The 16,718-nt window shown below is 35.0% G+C and overlaps 1 long non-coding RNA gene across 3 annotated transcripts in view; it reads right to left on the minus strand.

Moving 5' to 3' along the window:
• LOC120515168 overlaps positions 1 to 16,718 on the minus strand; it is a 58,953-nt gene that overhangs the window by 4,933 nt on the left and 37,302 nt on the right. For all 3 annotated transcript variants that reach the window (XR_005630610.1, XR_005630609.1, XR_005630608.1), the window contains one exon: positions 7,288 to 7,340. This is a non-coding gene — a long non-coding RNA (uncharacterized LOC120515168). The remainder of the gene's footprint in view (positions 1 to 7,287; positions 7,341 to 16,718) is intronic.

Below are 16,718 nucleotides of genomic sequence, written 5' to 3' on the forward strand. Positions count from 1 at the left end.
ATTTTCTCTATTGCTCATTATTGCTATTTATATTCCAATAAACATTTGATCACAAAAAATAAATAAATAACAGTGTAACAACCCAATCAACCCAAATGCATCCTAACCTATTCTGAGTTAAGGTGTAAACATTTTAGGATAACCCAATCACAAGAAAACGGGAAGGTAAAAGGATCACAACTGAACCAAACCAGGTAAAGTTAAGCATAGCAACTAACAAAAATGGAATTGGGGGCAGCATCAAACCAGGATTTAAACAAGTGAGCAGCAGTAGTCAAAATGTCAGTTGAACTGCTGGAGGCACCTTTAATCCGTTATGCAGATAATTCAATGTGGATTAAATTATAGAAGGAAGACTGCCAACTGTCCACAATAATATACTCAGGAGCTTTCCAGCAGGAGGCATGAATTAATTTTTTTGCCAGAGTATCAAGACAGAATAATTTACATTGAGGGGGTTAAGTGGAAGCATAGATAAGTCTAAAAGAAGGAAGAAGTGGAATATTTAATGAAAGAAAAGGAAATAACAAGTGGCATATATGGGTCCAAAATGAAAACACAGAAGGACAATGCCACAGGAAAAGAAAAGTACCATGTGAACCAAAAGGATATAACTGGCAAAGAGGATAGGGGTATGGCCCATCAGATGATGCTTATGAGCTGCAGGATAAAGTCAATGCAGAATTCTAAATTAGGAAGGCTGATAGTTCTGACTTTTTGGGTAATGTCTAACATTGGAGAATAGAGTGTCCCATTAGAGTGGGTGAAGAGTGAGGGGGCTGTCTCTGGACCAAAGAAAAATCAAGGCAAGAGGTTTATAAGATGCTTTACATGGTAAAGAGAAGACTGTAGACCGGTCCCAAGGTAGGTTTGGAGAGTTTAGGCTTTAGGAAGTTGAACAGAATACCCTGAAAAGAAAGATATAATTCAGTATCAGCCTTTAACATTGCTATCTAGTAATTTTACCCACTCTTCCTTGCAAAACAGCTTTCATTCAGAAACATTCTTGGGGTTTCAAGGACAGTCTGCTCATTATAGATCCTGTCACTAAATTTCTGTTGTGTTTAGGTCTGTAGCTTGGCCAGGCCAATCTAAAACTTTATTTTTTCTTATTTTAAATCATTATCATGTGTTGTTGCTTTTGAGTTTTGGTCTATGGTCTTGCTGTATGAACCAACTATACTTCAGGTCCAGATCATGGATGGTTGATTAGATATTGTCTTAAGACTTTTCAGATTTAGAGCACTTAGGTGTTGTACAGTGTTAGCCATTATGGGTGTAGTGAGAAGTCAAGCAAAATTACAGATTTTATAGGCTAACTAAAAACATTAGAATATGCCAGCTTTCGAGGCAACTCAGGCCCCTTCTTCAGGCAAGGGGCCTGAGTTGCCTTGAAAGCTGACATATTCTAATCTTTTTAGTTAGCCTATAAAATCTGTAATTTTGCTTGACTTCTCGCCGGATCTACAGTAGAATTCACTGTTATTTCTAATACAGAATGCCAGCCAGCTCCTGAAGCAATAAAGTACCTCTATACCATCTCTCTACCACTACCAGCATAGACACTTGTTTTCATGTATACAGTAACTCTACTCAGAAGTAGCATTTTAGATATACTAGTGTCAAATCAATATATATGTGTAAGGAAATCAGTCTGGATATAGAGTAAATAAATGAGAGAGATGTGAGCATGGAACAAGAATGATGCAAACATTTAAAACAGAAATTTATGAACTGGTGCATGTATTGAAGCAAAAGTAAATAATACTGTTGTGATGTCTTAATTAATGAGACTTTGAATCAAGCAAATCATTATCACAGAGGTTAAAGCTGAACATCTAGAGAGCTGAAATTCTCTTGTAATTCCCTGCCTTGCAATTAAATAATGCACAATAAACACACTGAATATCTACTACTTCTTTCTCACTCTTACACTTGCTTCAGCTATATAATGTGCCATGTGGTGTGGGAGTGTGGCATTGGCATAACATACATACATCAATCTTTTCTAAAATAGGTTCTTAAATAAAACAGATTCAGAAATTGCTCCGGAGCTTTACAGTAAATGAAAATAACTTCTATGCCACAAGGCGAGAAAGTGCTCAGTCTCGACAGACACAAAACAGCAACAAGAAAAGTTAATTGTTTGTAGCAAGTGTATAAAAATGATTTATCGGTATCTCTTACCTTTAGAAAAAAATAATGGCAAAGTACACCTCCATTTGATGAACAGGTGCATTAAATTAATATACCGATTATCAAACCCTGCTGCTTGTTTCAGTTTCACATAGTGATCTAACACGCACTGCTTATAGTACTTTAATTTTGTAAAAGCAAAATTGCAAGTAATAGAGTTTTTAAAGTGATAATGTAAAATGAGAGAGGCTGTGCAGCAGGATCACATTGCATCCAATAGCTTTTGAAATGTCAATTTGTTTTTTATTTTGTGTGTATTCAACAGGCCGGATTTTGAAAGGCATTTGTAAAAGTAATGGGAGGGGATGATGAGAGGCAAGTTGAATAGATAGATAGATAGATAGATAGATAGATAGATAGATAGATAGATAGATAGATAGATAGATAGATAGATAGAACGCCCCCATAAAATGCATACGAGAATTACAAAGAAAGGAGGAAAGAAATACAAAGTTTTGGTTTTGCTAATGATAATAGAGCAGAAAACTGAGGTGAAATGGGGGGAGAAGGTAGGGATTTTTAAATAATGAAAGACGTTTTTTTGTAAGTGGGGACCCAAACCAATATGAGTTTCAGAATGAAACTGGTCTGACAGGAATGCAGTTCTGGTATAAAAATATGAACAATAATGAAAGCAGTGTCATGACAACAGTAAAGCAACAAAACCAAGATACTATCATAGTATGATGGTGGCCATCATAGTTCTTGCCTGTAAATTCAAACTGATCCATTAAAGCAAATTTAGATATCTAACTATATTGACAGAGTTCTCCCCACTACCTTAGAAGGAAAATGCCAGGAACACAGAGAAATTCCAAAGGGAAAGAGTGAGGGAATGCTGTTCACTATCTTTATAGGTGAAAACCAGAAGCATTCAAAGGAAACCAAGCCTAGTGGAGCCACAAGAATGTCTGGTAGGTTGTATTACTCAAGAAGACATTACCAGATTGTGGAGTTCCTTTTCCAGTCATTTGACCCTAACACCAGAAAAGAAGAGCCTAGCACAAGGGACTCTCAGGTCACACTGAGTACTAAGAAAGAGAAGAACAACATCCTGAATTAGAGAAAGAGTTCTGAATCAAATTCACTAAATGACAAAGTTCCATCTTATAATTGGCAATTCTGCATCATTAATATTTCCCTTATTTTAGATTTTAAGATAAGTTCATTTTCTAGCAAAGAGCTGTTTTTCTTTAAAAGCTTTGAAAAACAACATGATGTTCCCCTCATACAAAACTACTTGTAATCTTAGCACTGTGCACAAGTAGCTATGGCAAAAGGTCTGAGTTTCTTGCTCTTGCGTGTAATGCAGTGATGTTAGTTGCAGAACTATAAAAGAGGTACCAGTCCAGTTTTCACATCAAAATATTTGGATGCCTGTTGATGTCAGACATATTCAGACTAGAAGCTAGAGGACTGAGGTAGGAGAACCCACAGTAACCATATCGTTCTGTTTATAGAGTAGTGAAAGAAATCCTGATTACACCTTTGGTATCACTCCCTTAAAATTAAACGAATACAAAAAAATAAAAATAATATAGCATTATACTCTGTATATTTATTTAAGGAATAAAAAGTAAAATTTTGTTGCAATTGGGCAGATGTCAAATAATCAATTCTTGATGTTTTCTATGGTCTTAGGTGTTCAGTGAATGCTTAGAAGGCCCAGAGTATTCTCCACAACACCGTATGCATTCTTCTTACCTGTTTGATTAAAATTTCTTAATGAAGACTTGTTGTGCTCACCCCATTTGGTTAAAGTGAGGTGTCGCTCATCAGGTTTTTTCACAACATTTATACTGTAAAAGTAAGTGGGGTATATAAAGTCCTCTGATATTTTGTTTTGTATAACCACTTAACTGAATATGCATCATTAACAAGGAATCTGTATAAGTGTGCTAAGGTTCTAATGCAGTTCATGTACCTTTACTAAATAAGGGTATAGAAAATAGTAACAGACACATATGTTGATATGTATATATCAATTTGTAGAAATTACTTTGATGAACAGAGCTTGCAGCTGGTTGGAAATCCCTGGCAATGTGATTTTTTTGCATAAAAACAAATCACTCTGCCAGGAATCCTTCCATCCACAGCAAATGTTTCAGTCAATAAAAGAATTAGCTGTAAAATTAAACCCAGTGTTGTTTCTACCATAGTGCTACAAGGTAAAAAAAAAAAAAAAAAATTAGTACAATCATTTTGCAGGGCATTCGGCTTGTACCATGACTGTGGTAATTTGGTTTTGTAATGAATCAGCCCTCTTCTTAGTCCTTGTGTTTCCTGTAAAAGAAAAGTTTGCTTGCTACCAAGGAAGCCTGATTAGTCACAGCTGACTTCAGCGCTCCTTTTAGATTTGTGTGTCATCTGCTCCCAGCGTCACTTTGCTGAAGACTCTGTCTAATCACGGCAACTTAATATTAAGGTTTTCGTTTTGTATACCAAGTATGGCTGCCATCCTCTGATAAACATTATCAGGTCTCTAGCTAAATGTTTTTCAAATACTATTATACAATGCAATAATATACAAAAAAATCAGACCAATAAGTCAAATTTATTATAGACAATAAATACTTATTGCACTTTTAAATAACTGAAGAATATCCATCCAAATAAAGGGAAAAAATGGAAAAAGGTTTTTAGTATTTTTGAAGCAGAAACAAAAATTAAAAAATGAAAAATAACAGAATAATAATATCTGACACACACACACATATATGTTACACTGCACCTTAAAACCATTGAGCTATTTCCATAATAATCTGAAATAACAATCTTCTTAAAAATGATTTCCTTCCCCTGTTGATGTCAATTTTTCTACGACTACTTGCTTTGCCCTTTCCGATAGACTGCAATAATCTGCAACCTCAAATAATAAGCACTAATTTCCTAATCATACAGCTGCAATAAGAATTGGCTTGTGACACATTTCGGCTCCATTAGTTGTCTTGGTTTTCTCTTTAAAATGACCAGAAATCCACTAGAAAGTGATGGCTCTAATTTAGACACTGTTTCATTCATGCTTTACAAAATGATTAAACGTGACTTAAGTCTTCAGCAAAGGAAAATTAAAAACAACAAACAAACAAATATTAGGGAGTTATTAAATGCTGCAGAATAGCTCACTTTTATTTTGCAGCAAATGGTAATTCTAGGCTAAAACCGTAAGTGGAAAGTTGAATATAGATTTAATTAAAAATGAATTAATAAATTCAAATTCACATTGAATCGCCCCTTTGTTGTACTTCCCTGGGTCCATGGGGCTGACGGCTAAATTATTTGTCCTGAAGTGACTTTAGTCTGTGGTATGTTTACTCTTTACGGTTTATTTATAAGCAAAAGATAACTTACTGTGTATGAAGTTTCAGAATATTGTGAAAGCTCTTCATTGAACAGCCAATTACAAAAATTCTTCACTACATAGGAACAGTGGTAATAAAAAACATACACATTCCATGCTCTTTATACAGTGGTCTACTTTCTTTTTTTTTTTTTTTTTGAGGAAGAATTTGCTCTTGATGATCACCTAGTGCATATTGGTTGACAAAATCACAAGTAAATGAGCACCCCCTGAAGAAGTGTTTTTTTTCTTTCTCAATTTTTGTTATAAATTTACACCAGGGGCTGAAACAGGGTATTAGGGTTAAAAAAAATAGTAATAACCTTCACAGTTACAACTGGATAACATCCATCGAGTGCCTAGCCTGCAAATTTCTTGCTATAAAATAAAAAAAGATCAAAATCTGTCCTTTTGAGATCTACTATCCTGTATTGCTTCACTGAAATGTCCTTATTAGTTCCTCTGATTGATATATGCTGTCTGATGCCTTTTACTCATTTTCTTAACAGCATTTTCCTTAATCAAGGCTGCAGAGATCCAGAATGTATCCTGCCAAAGGACAGTCTTTTTAATGGCTTTTTAAATTGTTTAATAATATTCTTTGCAATTTCGTGTAGAGGAGAATAATGTTTACTGTACATATAAGCCCCCCAAATAAATTAAGTGAATGTTATTCAGTATATAAAACATTACCCAAGCTCTTAATTTATTTATGAGTCTCAGGGAGCAGAACAAGCTTATCTTAGCAGTGCTGGGCAGAAGGCAGGTGCCAACCCTGGACAGAACACAAGTCCATCAAGTACATCAAGTACAAGGCATTATATTCAACACACATTTGACTTAGTAAGAGGTTTCTTACAATATAGCTGATAATGTATGTATTTTTGTGCCATTACCATGCTCGAACAGCAATTAATGAAAATGCTATTGTTTATGATGTGATCTTTGTTAAAATGCACATTTCATGTGATCTTTGTTAAAATAAAATACATTTAGTAGTTAAAGGAGCCACTTTGGGAAAGGAGACGATTTGGCTGGAAATAATACACATGGAATCTTTTTAATCTATGAGAGTTTTTACCTGTATAGTCATATTTCAGCACTGTTAAATGAGAAATGGTCATTTATGTTGTGTATATTTTGTGGAGACCCGAGACGACAGGAAAAGTATTTACAAGTTATGAAAAATTCAAAAAGCCAGTAGAAAAAATATTACCTCAAAAGTGTCTCTAACAAAATGAATTAGTTTGGAAGTGTTAGAGTGTATAGAAGCATTCTATGTCCTTTAAAGAAACTGGCACAAAAGAAAAAAAGGTTTTAAAACATGTCTGCTGTGATGATGCAATTTTCACATTTTTCAGATGCAACAAACCCAATATGTTGCATAATTACTATTCATGGCACTTGAAGTTGCATTTGGTTTAGTTAGAAAGACATATTGACAAATTGATCAATAAACATGCACAAAAACGCAGAAAGGAATGTAAAGGTTTATTGCTAGAAATTCCAATAAAGAATTGACCACAGGAAGCTACTTGAATATACAACTATCCAGGACTGAATTCATTTTTCTTGCACAAGGTAGCAAGTACAATGGGAGCAATTTTCGCATAAGTTAAACAGAAATAAATACATATTAAATATTTTAAAGAGAATAGCATCTGTATCATTGCATAGTTTTTCATGCTCGGTAATTCTCTGGATAATGAATGGAAATACTCAAGATAAAACCATAATCATTGAATACTCACTGCTAGTAGACACTTGTCTTTAAGCATTTCTTCCCAAGTAGAACAAACAGCTCCTGCAAAATAAAAAAGAGCTGCAGGTTAATTATGCACCTGTTATTTATGCAACATTGACCAACGCCTTTGCCTGTGCCTTCCTAAGCACACAGACTCACGCATATTGCAATGGGAAGGGAAACACCGGTTAATACTAGAAGCCTCCTACTTTTAGCTGGATTGACCTGTGGCATTCCATATTAAACCACAAGAACAAATGTAAAATTAAAACAAAAAGTGTTTGATGCCCTTCCTTTCATCCACACAAAGTAGAAGAGTTAACTGCACTAGATAAAGAAAAGGTTCAGGAAATAAGAAGACAGGACGCAGCTGGCAGGTAGGTGAGAAATGAACTCTGCACGCAACCGTGTGTCCAAAGTCAGGATTGGCAAAGAAACAACAAACAGACAACAGACAATTCTGTCGGCCAGACATTGAGGCTCTGGGTGGGATATTTGGCATGCAAACATTAATCTGCTCAGGCAGGCAATTTAAATGCATTTATTAAGAAAAGAGTCCTGAGTGGTACTAAGATTTATTACTAAAAATGATCACACTATTTGCTTTAAAATAAATGGACACACACTTGGTCCTCTTTAGCTTAATATGGAAATGTATAGACTTAATGCTCACTTACTATCAAGTGGATGACATCAGAGAGGTGCAAGAGTGATAGCTGTGGTTTCTTAAGAAAAAACAGTAAAAATCTACTGAATTTTCTTTAATTGACTGGTAACATCCATCCATGAATCCTTCTCATTTGCTATAAGCCTAGCCTATTCCACTTCCAAGCAGTTTAATGGTAAAAGATGGCAGATATTAAGAGGGCTAATTAAAAAATTAGCAAAATCATTTTATTTTTAAATATCCCACAGCGCACTAAAGTCAAAACAGTATAATTTCAAGGAGAAAAGAAAAAGATGGGTCAATACATTAAATGTAGTTTAAAGCTTGCCTTACAACAGACTAGATCTCTCCTCAGTGTTGGTATCTGCAGTTAATTATGCCATTACTAAAGGACATCATTTCTGTTCAATGTAACATATGGTTTTGGGATGATGAGGGTAATTGAAGTACCAGGAGAAAGTTCACAGAGAAACGGGAATAACATACAATCTTTATATGCTATCGCTACTGAGCTAAGCAGACTGACACCTGCATCTGGAGAAGTGTAGTTGCTAAAAGCCTTGGTTCTTTTACCCCACAGATCAGAGGATGAATCAGAAGAACATTGACATCATTTCTGGTTCGGCCCCAGAAGCCTCTTCCATCCCACAGTCTATTTAAAGTGTCACCAGAAGTTAATTATTAAAATATAAACCTAGGAAAAAGTTATACACCCATCCTTAATTCAGTAGCAGTAAAAACTACACCCCTATGCTGCCTCTGAAAACATAATTCTCTCTGTTTATTTAAAACTGAGTAACATAATTGTAAAATTATTAAAACAAATAAAAAAAAGACTAATTTGTACTGAAATGCTGACCACCATCTTAAGGTATTCGACACTGAAACCACAAATTTTCCCCCAAGTAAATTTATAAAGCATGTACTTGCTGCTTCTTAGATGCGTTTGAACCTTTTGTCACTGTCACGTGCGTTTTTCTGAATAAAACACATTGACTTCCAGCAGACCGTTTTCATCGTAATATCGTATGCTTATTCTTCATGGAAGTTTGTGAGGAAAGCTCAATTTTCATTACGTTAACATGAATAGAACACACTACATACATTTCTAAAATTTCAAAACCTCTTGTTTAAAAAGTTTTGATGATTTTTTGGAAATATCTATCTTAAAACAGAGAAACATTTTGAGTAGTCTAGTATTGAATGATTACTGCTTCAAATGTACATTGAAAGAACCTATTTCATGACATGTACTGATATCTGTAGTATATCACTAAATTGACAAAAAACAAAAAGGCTCCAAGTTTGAAAACAGTAAATTCCTGAAGGTTTCTGATTGTTGCACTAAGTGTATGTTATCAAATTGGCTATAAAGGTGGCACAGTGGATAACAAAACTAAAGAATACAAGTAGAATGAATTAAGAATTAACGTGCACTGCACTCAACAGAGCTCTTATAAATTTGCAGTTTGTTGATTTTCATTTCTGTGTGATTAAAACACTTATAGCGTGCTCATCTGTGAACTTAACAAATTGGATAACCACACAAAAAACAGTGGCGTGAAGATGATGACCGTTTGGCTCCGGACAGGAAGTCTTTGAAGATGTCTCCACCTACAGGGATCTAAGCCATTGCAATTTACCACAGAGGTGGCAAAGTGGAACCTGATATGGCAGACATTTTTAAAAACAGATTTTCTTTGTGTGCTATATCATGCCCAGTGGAGGAAGATAATCTCTTTAGGTCAAGATACCAGGAATTTTTCTTCCCTTTAGCGAATCGATGTGGTCTCATCAACCAAATCTTCCAATCAGTGTCCACACCAAAATGAAAATGCATGCATACATACATAAATACATACATACTGGTCCATACAGAGTAAAAGTAGAAACAGACAGTTCCTGCCAAGAGGCTAAAACGTCAATCTATAAAACACAACCTAGATTTGTCAATCCCAAAAGCAATCTCCCTGTTTGACCCTGAGACAGTCAGTTAAGCTACCAGTGATCAAACGGTACAGAGATGGAATAGTTTAACTTTCAAGCCATTTTGAATAAAAAAAATCACTAAAACAAACACATGTAAATGTGACAGATGTTTCTTTAAGAAGTGTAATTTGGGCAATAAAAGAAAAAATGAATATTTTACCAGACTGCCTGGATTTCCTTTTTTTATTCCACTAAATCCAACAACTGATCATAGGAGGCCAGTGACTATTCTGGCATTCTCAGACATAAAGCAGGAATCTACTGTGGAGAGGGCGCTGGTTCATGACAGGGCCCACCCACACTCACAAAAGGCCAACTTGGAATTTTCAGTTGACGTAACCTGCAGTCTTTGGGAACATAGGAGTAAAATCCATAAATACACTTTGAGAATTTGTGATTTTAACGAAGTACCATTGGACTTTTGAAGTACCAATACTAACCACTGTTCCATTCCCTGTTTTAGGCCAAAATTAAAACTGAGTTGATGAGCATCAGGTATGGCATTAGTGTATTAAAAGTTAGAACACTCTAGACGAGAAGAAACCATTCAGTCCAATAAAGCTTCACAGTCCTATCCACTTGGTTCTTCTAAAATAACATCAAGTCTAGTTATGAAAGTCCGTAAAGTCCTTCTGTCTACCACACTGCTTGGTAGTTTATTCTAAGTGTCTGCTTTTCTCTGTATAAAGAAACCATTCTTAATGTTTGTGCAAAATGTACCTTTAACAAGTGTCCAGCTTTGTCCCAGTGTTCTTGATGAGCTGGACTAATTCCCTTTATAACTTTAAACACTTCAATTATGTTTCCTCTTTTGCTTAAACTGTAAAGGTTCATCTCTTATAATCTTTCTTCATAATTCATCCTCTGAAGCCTAGAAATCAGCCTAGTCTTTCTTTTCTGGACTTTTTCTAGTTATGAAGTATTGCATGTTGATTGAATATACAAGAAAAGATTTCACTGTTCTCTGCACATATAACGATACTAGAACTGCTACTACTACTATTACTACTACTGGTATAATAGAAAAACTGTGATGGGAACAGGCCACTCAGTCCAGCGAGCTTGTCCATCCTTTTCATCTACTTTGTACAAACAGGCTTGATCTCAAGTGTCCAAGTGTTATTCCTTGGCTGTCTTAAGGGCCTTTAAACTACAATGTATTTAATTTTAACATAATACCCCTACCTACCCCATTTTAACATATACAGTATGCAATGGGGGCCATGCCTGGGGAAGCTCAATAAAGTAAAGTGACTAAAGAGGCTCTGCTACAAGACTCCTCTCCCCTGTCACACTGTCCGAGCCACTGGACTGTTGCAAAGTGGTTCATCATGTATAAATATGCACAGCAATAGGGCTTTATTATCACTGATGGAAGACGACAAGCTCTTGTTAACTGTAAGTGGCTTCAGTGTTATTTTTATCAAGTAACCTTAGAATCCTTGCATATCTCACATTTCATATTCTAAATAATTAAAAACTTAATATGTCTAATTAGCTATGTATCCAGACTGTCAGACACAATACCCTCCATTTCCAGTAAAAACAGTATAATTGCTGGAACATGCAAGAAGGATAGTGGAGTAAATAAAAATACAGTAATAGTGCAAAGTAAATTAACAATCTGTTTGACTTTCAAAAGGCCAGCAGCTGACGATGAGGCCTGTCAGTCACTAATTTATTTATTTATATATATTTATATATTTTTATGTGAATTTGCCCTTGGGATTAATAAAGTATCTATCTATCTATCTATCTATCTATCTATCTATCTATCTATCTATCTAATTTCATCAAAAACTAACTTGTAGTCATTTCCATATGGATATTAGTTAGCTCCTCAAAAATAATACATATGTGTAGGTGCATCATGGGCATGCAGGTCTTATCTCCTGACTTTGGGAATGGTCTGAGTTTATCTGTCCATGTGTCAGAAATGAGAGCATAAAGAGAGCAGCCAGAGGGAAAGAGAATGGTAATGAAAATAAGTTCACAACTGAAAGACAAAGTAATAGGAAAAGTGATATTAGATAAAAATGATGGCTAGCATCCACTAAATCTCAGTATTCCATGTCCTTTTATTTTTTGCACTGACCTGAAGTAATAAAATTATAAATGAAATGAATAAAATCTGTTTCACGTTTCCAGAAAATATTTTCCATAGTTTCTAAAATAACTACAGTACTGTGACCATACTGTACAAGTGTAATTACTGTGAAATGACAATTTGGGGCAAGGGAAATGGAAATTTTTGAAGCTCTGGTCAGAGTCACTTGGGACAATCTATTTTATGCATTTACTTGATGGAAATAAGTGAAAACGGCTGCAAAACTAAATGGAGCTTTTAATGTTTCTGTCTTGCACAGTAGCTAAAGCTTACTACGTGAGAAGATGAGAAAAACAGAAGACTTGACAGCGGTGAAGGTGTAGAGCAATGCTATGTTTAAGTTAACTACTCAATGTTAAGATCACTTTTAATAAGTGTGAACATGGCTCTCACACAAAGCGAATATTAACAAGGTTTATTCGATGTTACATGGAAAAACTGATATTTTACATATGTTTCAGGGCATGAAAAGAAGAAAAATATTGAAACTAATCTAAACTTGTACTAATTTTAAATATATCTGCGTACCTTACAGCACAACTAAGCTTTTTCAGAAGTAAAAATCTATTTACATTTTTTGCCCAAACAACCTGATTTGAAGGACTGACTTCCTAACAGTTCCAGACAGACTGCTTATTCTGCACACCATTTGTTTTTAATTATTCATGACTGCGTTTGAGTAAACAAGGTTGTCTGTACCAATTAGAAAGAAAGCCTTATTTATGCTTATGTCTTCAAGGCCCACTGAAATCATAAATTAATTATACTGATCAATTTTATTTGCCATATTTTACAGCTGAATAGTATAGTAAAAATATATCATTTAAATGATTTGTTTTCAAAAGAGAGAGCTCTTTGGGATCCCTAGAGAAATATGACTTTTGTTAAGTAAAGTAAGATGCGAGAGATACAAAACCCTTCCCTCTTCAGGTCTTTCCAGAAATTTTAGGAGAAGTGTGCCAGCTAACTGAAAAACTCACATCAGATTCACAAAGCAAAGTCTTTAGAAAAACAACTTTTAAGGGAAGTTTCAGTCTAAAGTCATAGGGGCCCAGTGTAGGGCAAAGCCTGAGACTGGATGAAATTAAAAGGATGCATTTAAAACGTCCTTTATAAAACATGCAACTGTAACTAATAGGATTACATTGGTAGAAATAAATAAGCACAAACTTGAATGTTGCTATGTAAATATCAATTGAAAACATTTAACTCATGCACAGTATGTGCAAAGGCAAACTGATACTTAAAGAACATTCTAAATGTTAATAAGGAAGTACAGCAAAATAAAAAAAGAAAAAAAAAAAACCAACAAAAAAGGTAAATGAGTGGAATGCACGCCATTGCTGCACTACTGAGACAGTGGAGACTTGTGGATCCATTGATCAGTGTATGCAATTTTCATTTCACAATCATTCCATTTATCTGTTTTCCAAGCCAGCGTCATCTGTTATTCCACTGCAGCATCTCAGTGAGCATAACGGGTCCAGCACAGGGTCCAATGATACCCAAACATACAAAACTTCACTCACACCAGATACATGTCAATTAACCAACCATGCTTTCAAGGTCAGAAATACATCTGTAGACTGAAATGGCAAAGATGTGGATGTGCATGGAAGTGGGCACGAAAAATGTGATGTCTGGGGAAGTTCTGCATAAACAGCATGAGACAGTGTTTTTTTCGACATTGCAGGAAGCAGGGCTCAACTGGCATTTTAAAAGGTAATTACCCAAACGCAGCCAGCCAGTCTCTTAATCCATTATATCCAGTACAGGGTCAAGGCAGGTGCAGGGCAGACATTGTCTCTGCACAAGACCAATATATCTCAAATTATATATTTTTAAACTATTTAAACAGCTCCCATTTCCTACTGATTCTTTTGTCTATGATTTCCTGTAGCTATTTTTAATCACTGGACGCATTTATAACCGTAATAGACACAATGTTATGTGTGAGATAAACCACCATCTGAGATAGTAAGGAGGTACACAAGATTTCAATCAAAGTTTGCATATTGAGCTTATGGAAAGCCAGAATAATTCATTTAATTCATTGTCATCAGTGTGTTCTCTTACAATTGCAAAGCATTTTGCAATAAAACCAACTTTCTCTTTGTACTGCATATAGGGCCTTCATAACGTGTTTTTCTGTGGAAACTATGAAACCATCAGAGGACAAGTGATCAGGAAGAAGAATGGCAATGTGGTGGCCTGGGATTTGTAAAATCTGAATATATCCTGTATTTAAATGTATCCTCACTAATATGTTAATTATACTATTCAACATTTCCCCATACTTGCTCTGTACTCTATGTATGGGTATACTGTATATGTTAATGCATATATACCTTACATGTTTAATTTAAAATTATCTTTAATATTTATACATTACAAATACAGTACATATTTTTTACAGCATAAGCCTTTGACATTAGGTGTTCACCTTTACTTAAATGTTTAAATATATGTCTGTTCTTCTTTCTGTTTATTTTAAGACACAACTATTTTCATTCTAATGATGGAGCATATCAAAGGTAGGAATTAATTGTGGGAAGCATATGTATGTCTGCATACACACACACACACACACACACACGCACATACACATATCTTCATTTACACATGTCAAATATAAAAGTCAAACACTAAAATACATGGACTCAATAATGACATGCTGAATGAACTGCCACGTTATGACGAGTGAGCAACAAGGCAGACCGAGAAGAAATCCACACAAGGAGAAACCGCAAACTGCACACAGACAGCAGCTATTGTTGGCCAGTAATCTCACACAGTTGCCTGTACAAACGCTGATCACTGCCCCCCCACCATGAAAAGCACTGAGCAGATTATCACTGGCCTGTGTTTCTTAAAAATCAACATCCTTCACAGACATTTTGTAATGCCTCTTTAGCACAAAGGGGCTTTTACAAGCCACACAAAAATTTCCTGGTGCTTGGTGGTATTTTCCGTGCCTTTTAATGGAGTCACTTTACAGTAATTCTTCTTTAATTTTTCTAGGTGTGGTAATTTTGCAGTATGACACAGATACCTTCTCTACTCACCTATAATGTGATAGTCTTCCAATCAAATGTAAATTTTTTATCACCTTGCCCATAATTGATCATCTGGAACTGAATATCTGCTAACTATTTTTGGCAATTTACTTTTATCAAATCCCAACTGCTTTCTCAGGAACTTTCTGATGCTGAATATATTATGGCACATGCAGTATAGTATATAAGATGCAGTAGCCAAATATTGTATTTCTGTGGGCACAATGTGAATTAATTATTCGATTTTTTTTCTCCAGGCACTCATATGTTCCATGCACATTTTCAAAGAGATGAGAATTAAGTTAACTGGTGACTCTACATAGACCGGCATGCTCACCAGGGCTGTTTCCTGCCTTGCACCAAGAGCGCTACAGCAGGCTATGGCCTCCGGTGGCACTGAGGTGGATTAAGCAGCTTTGCTAATTTAAGTGAGTACCAGTGATGTAAGAACAAGAACGTTTAGAGACCAGAAACAATAGAGGCAGCTGTCCACTGTTTGAAGAAATGATTGAAAATATCTTAAAATAGAAGCAGGTTGCTTCTTTGTATATTTCTGAAATTATGAGTTTACATAAACTATAAAATGTTGTTAGTATAAGAACATTTCTGAATTAAAACTAAACTGGCTACAAAGTCTCTTCAGAGCTGCCTATTTTTCCTTATCTGAGACCTTTTCTTTCAGCAGAGGTTGTTGGGTGGGATTAGGAATTACTTTGTTTTCCTGATTATTCTGAGGATAGGATAGACATTACTTATTCATTTTTAATCTTCTGAAAAACACACAAAAAAAAAAACATGTAGCATTAGTAATGTATCATCATTACCAGAACGACATGAGTGAAACGTCTTTGTGGTGTCATTTCTGTTTCTGTTGTTTGAAGCTGACAATTACTCTGCTCAGTTTAAAATATCACATCAATGATTTTTCATTAGGATGACCTCAGCCATCTGAAATAACTTTATATGCAAATAGTTATCTTGCAGTTAAGCAGAATTGTTTTTTTCCTAAATCACATTCAGTAGTATACATTTACTGCCTATTCAAGTTAAAGTGATATGCTCAGTGACTCCATAGTAGACAAACCTTAAAACAAATACTTGATCAGAGTACTGTACATGCACACCATGACTGTCTGAATATATTGCTTCCTGGTAAAATAGGCCAAGTTTTGATAATAAATTTTCATTTGAGTTTCAGGAACCTAAGCTGGCCCCACAGGGCAAAAGAAAAGAACAGATTGTACGCATAATAAATTATCCAAAAAAGAAAGCAAAAAAAAAAAAACGTGAATTCACCAAAAATGCCAAGGGTGTGAATTTTTCCAACAGTATTGGTTTACAATTAATACATAAACTTTATTTGTACCTGGAAGCTATAGCTTCTTAATTGTGTCTTTCTTAAGCTTCAATACTGCGTATTGGAGGAAACATCAAAAAAATTGTATTTCATTCACTTCAAATAACTTAATATGCAGAAAGTCAACAAATGTTACAGGGGTTGATATTCCTTCTTAACCATTTCCCTTACTTATCACATATTTACAGAAATAGAAGAGAATAATAATTATTAATAAATTGTAAGTAGTTTATTTTTTTTATTAATGTGCAAAAAACAACTG

The sequence above is a fragment of the Polypterus senegalus genome, chromosome 14 (assembly GCF_016835505.1).
Source record: "Polypterus senegalus isolate Bchr_013 chromosome 14, ASM1683550v1, whole genome shotgun sequence".
NCBI lineage: Eukaryota > Metazoa > Chordata > Cladistia > Polypteriformes > Polypteridae > Polypterus > Polypterus senegalus.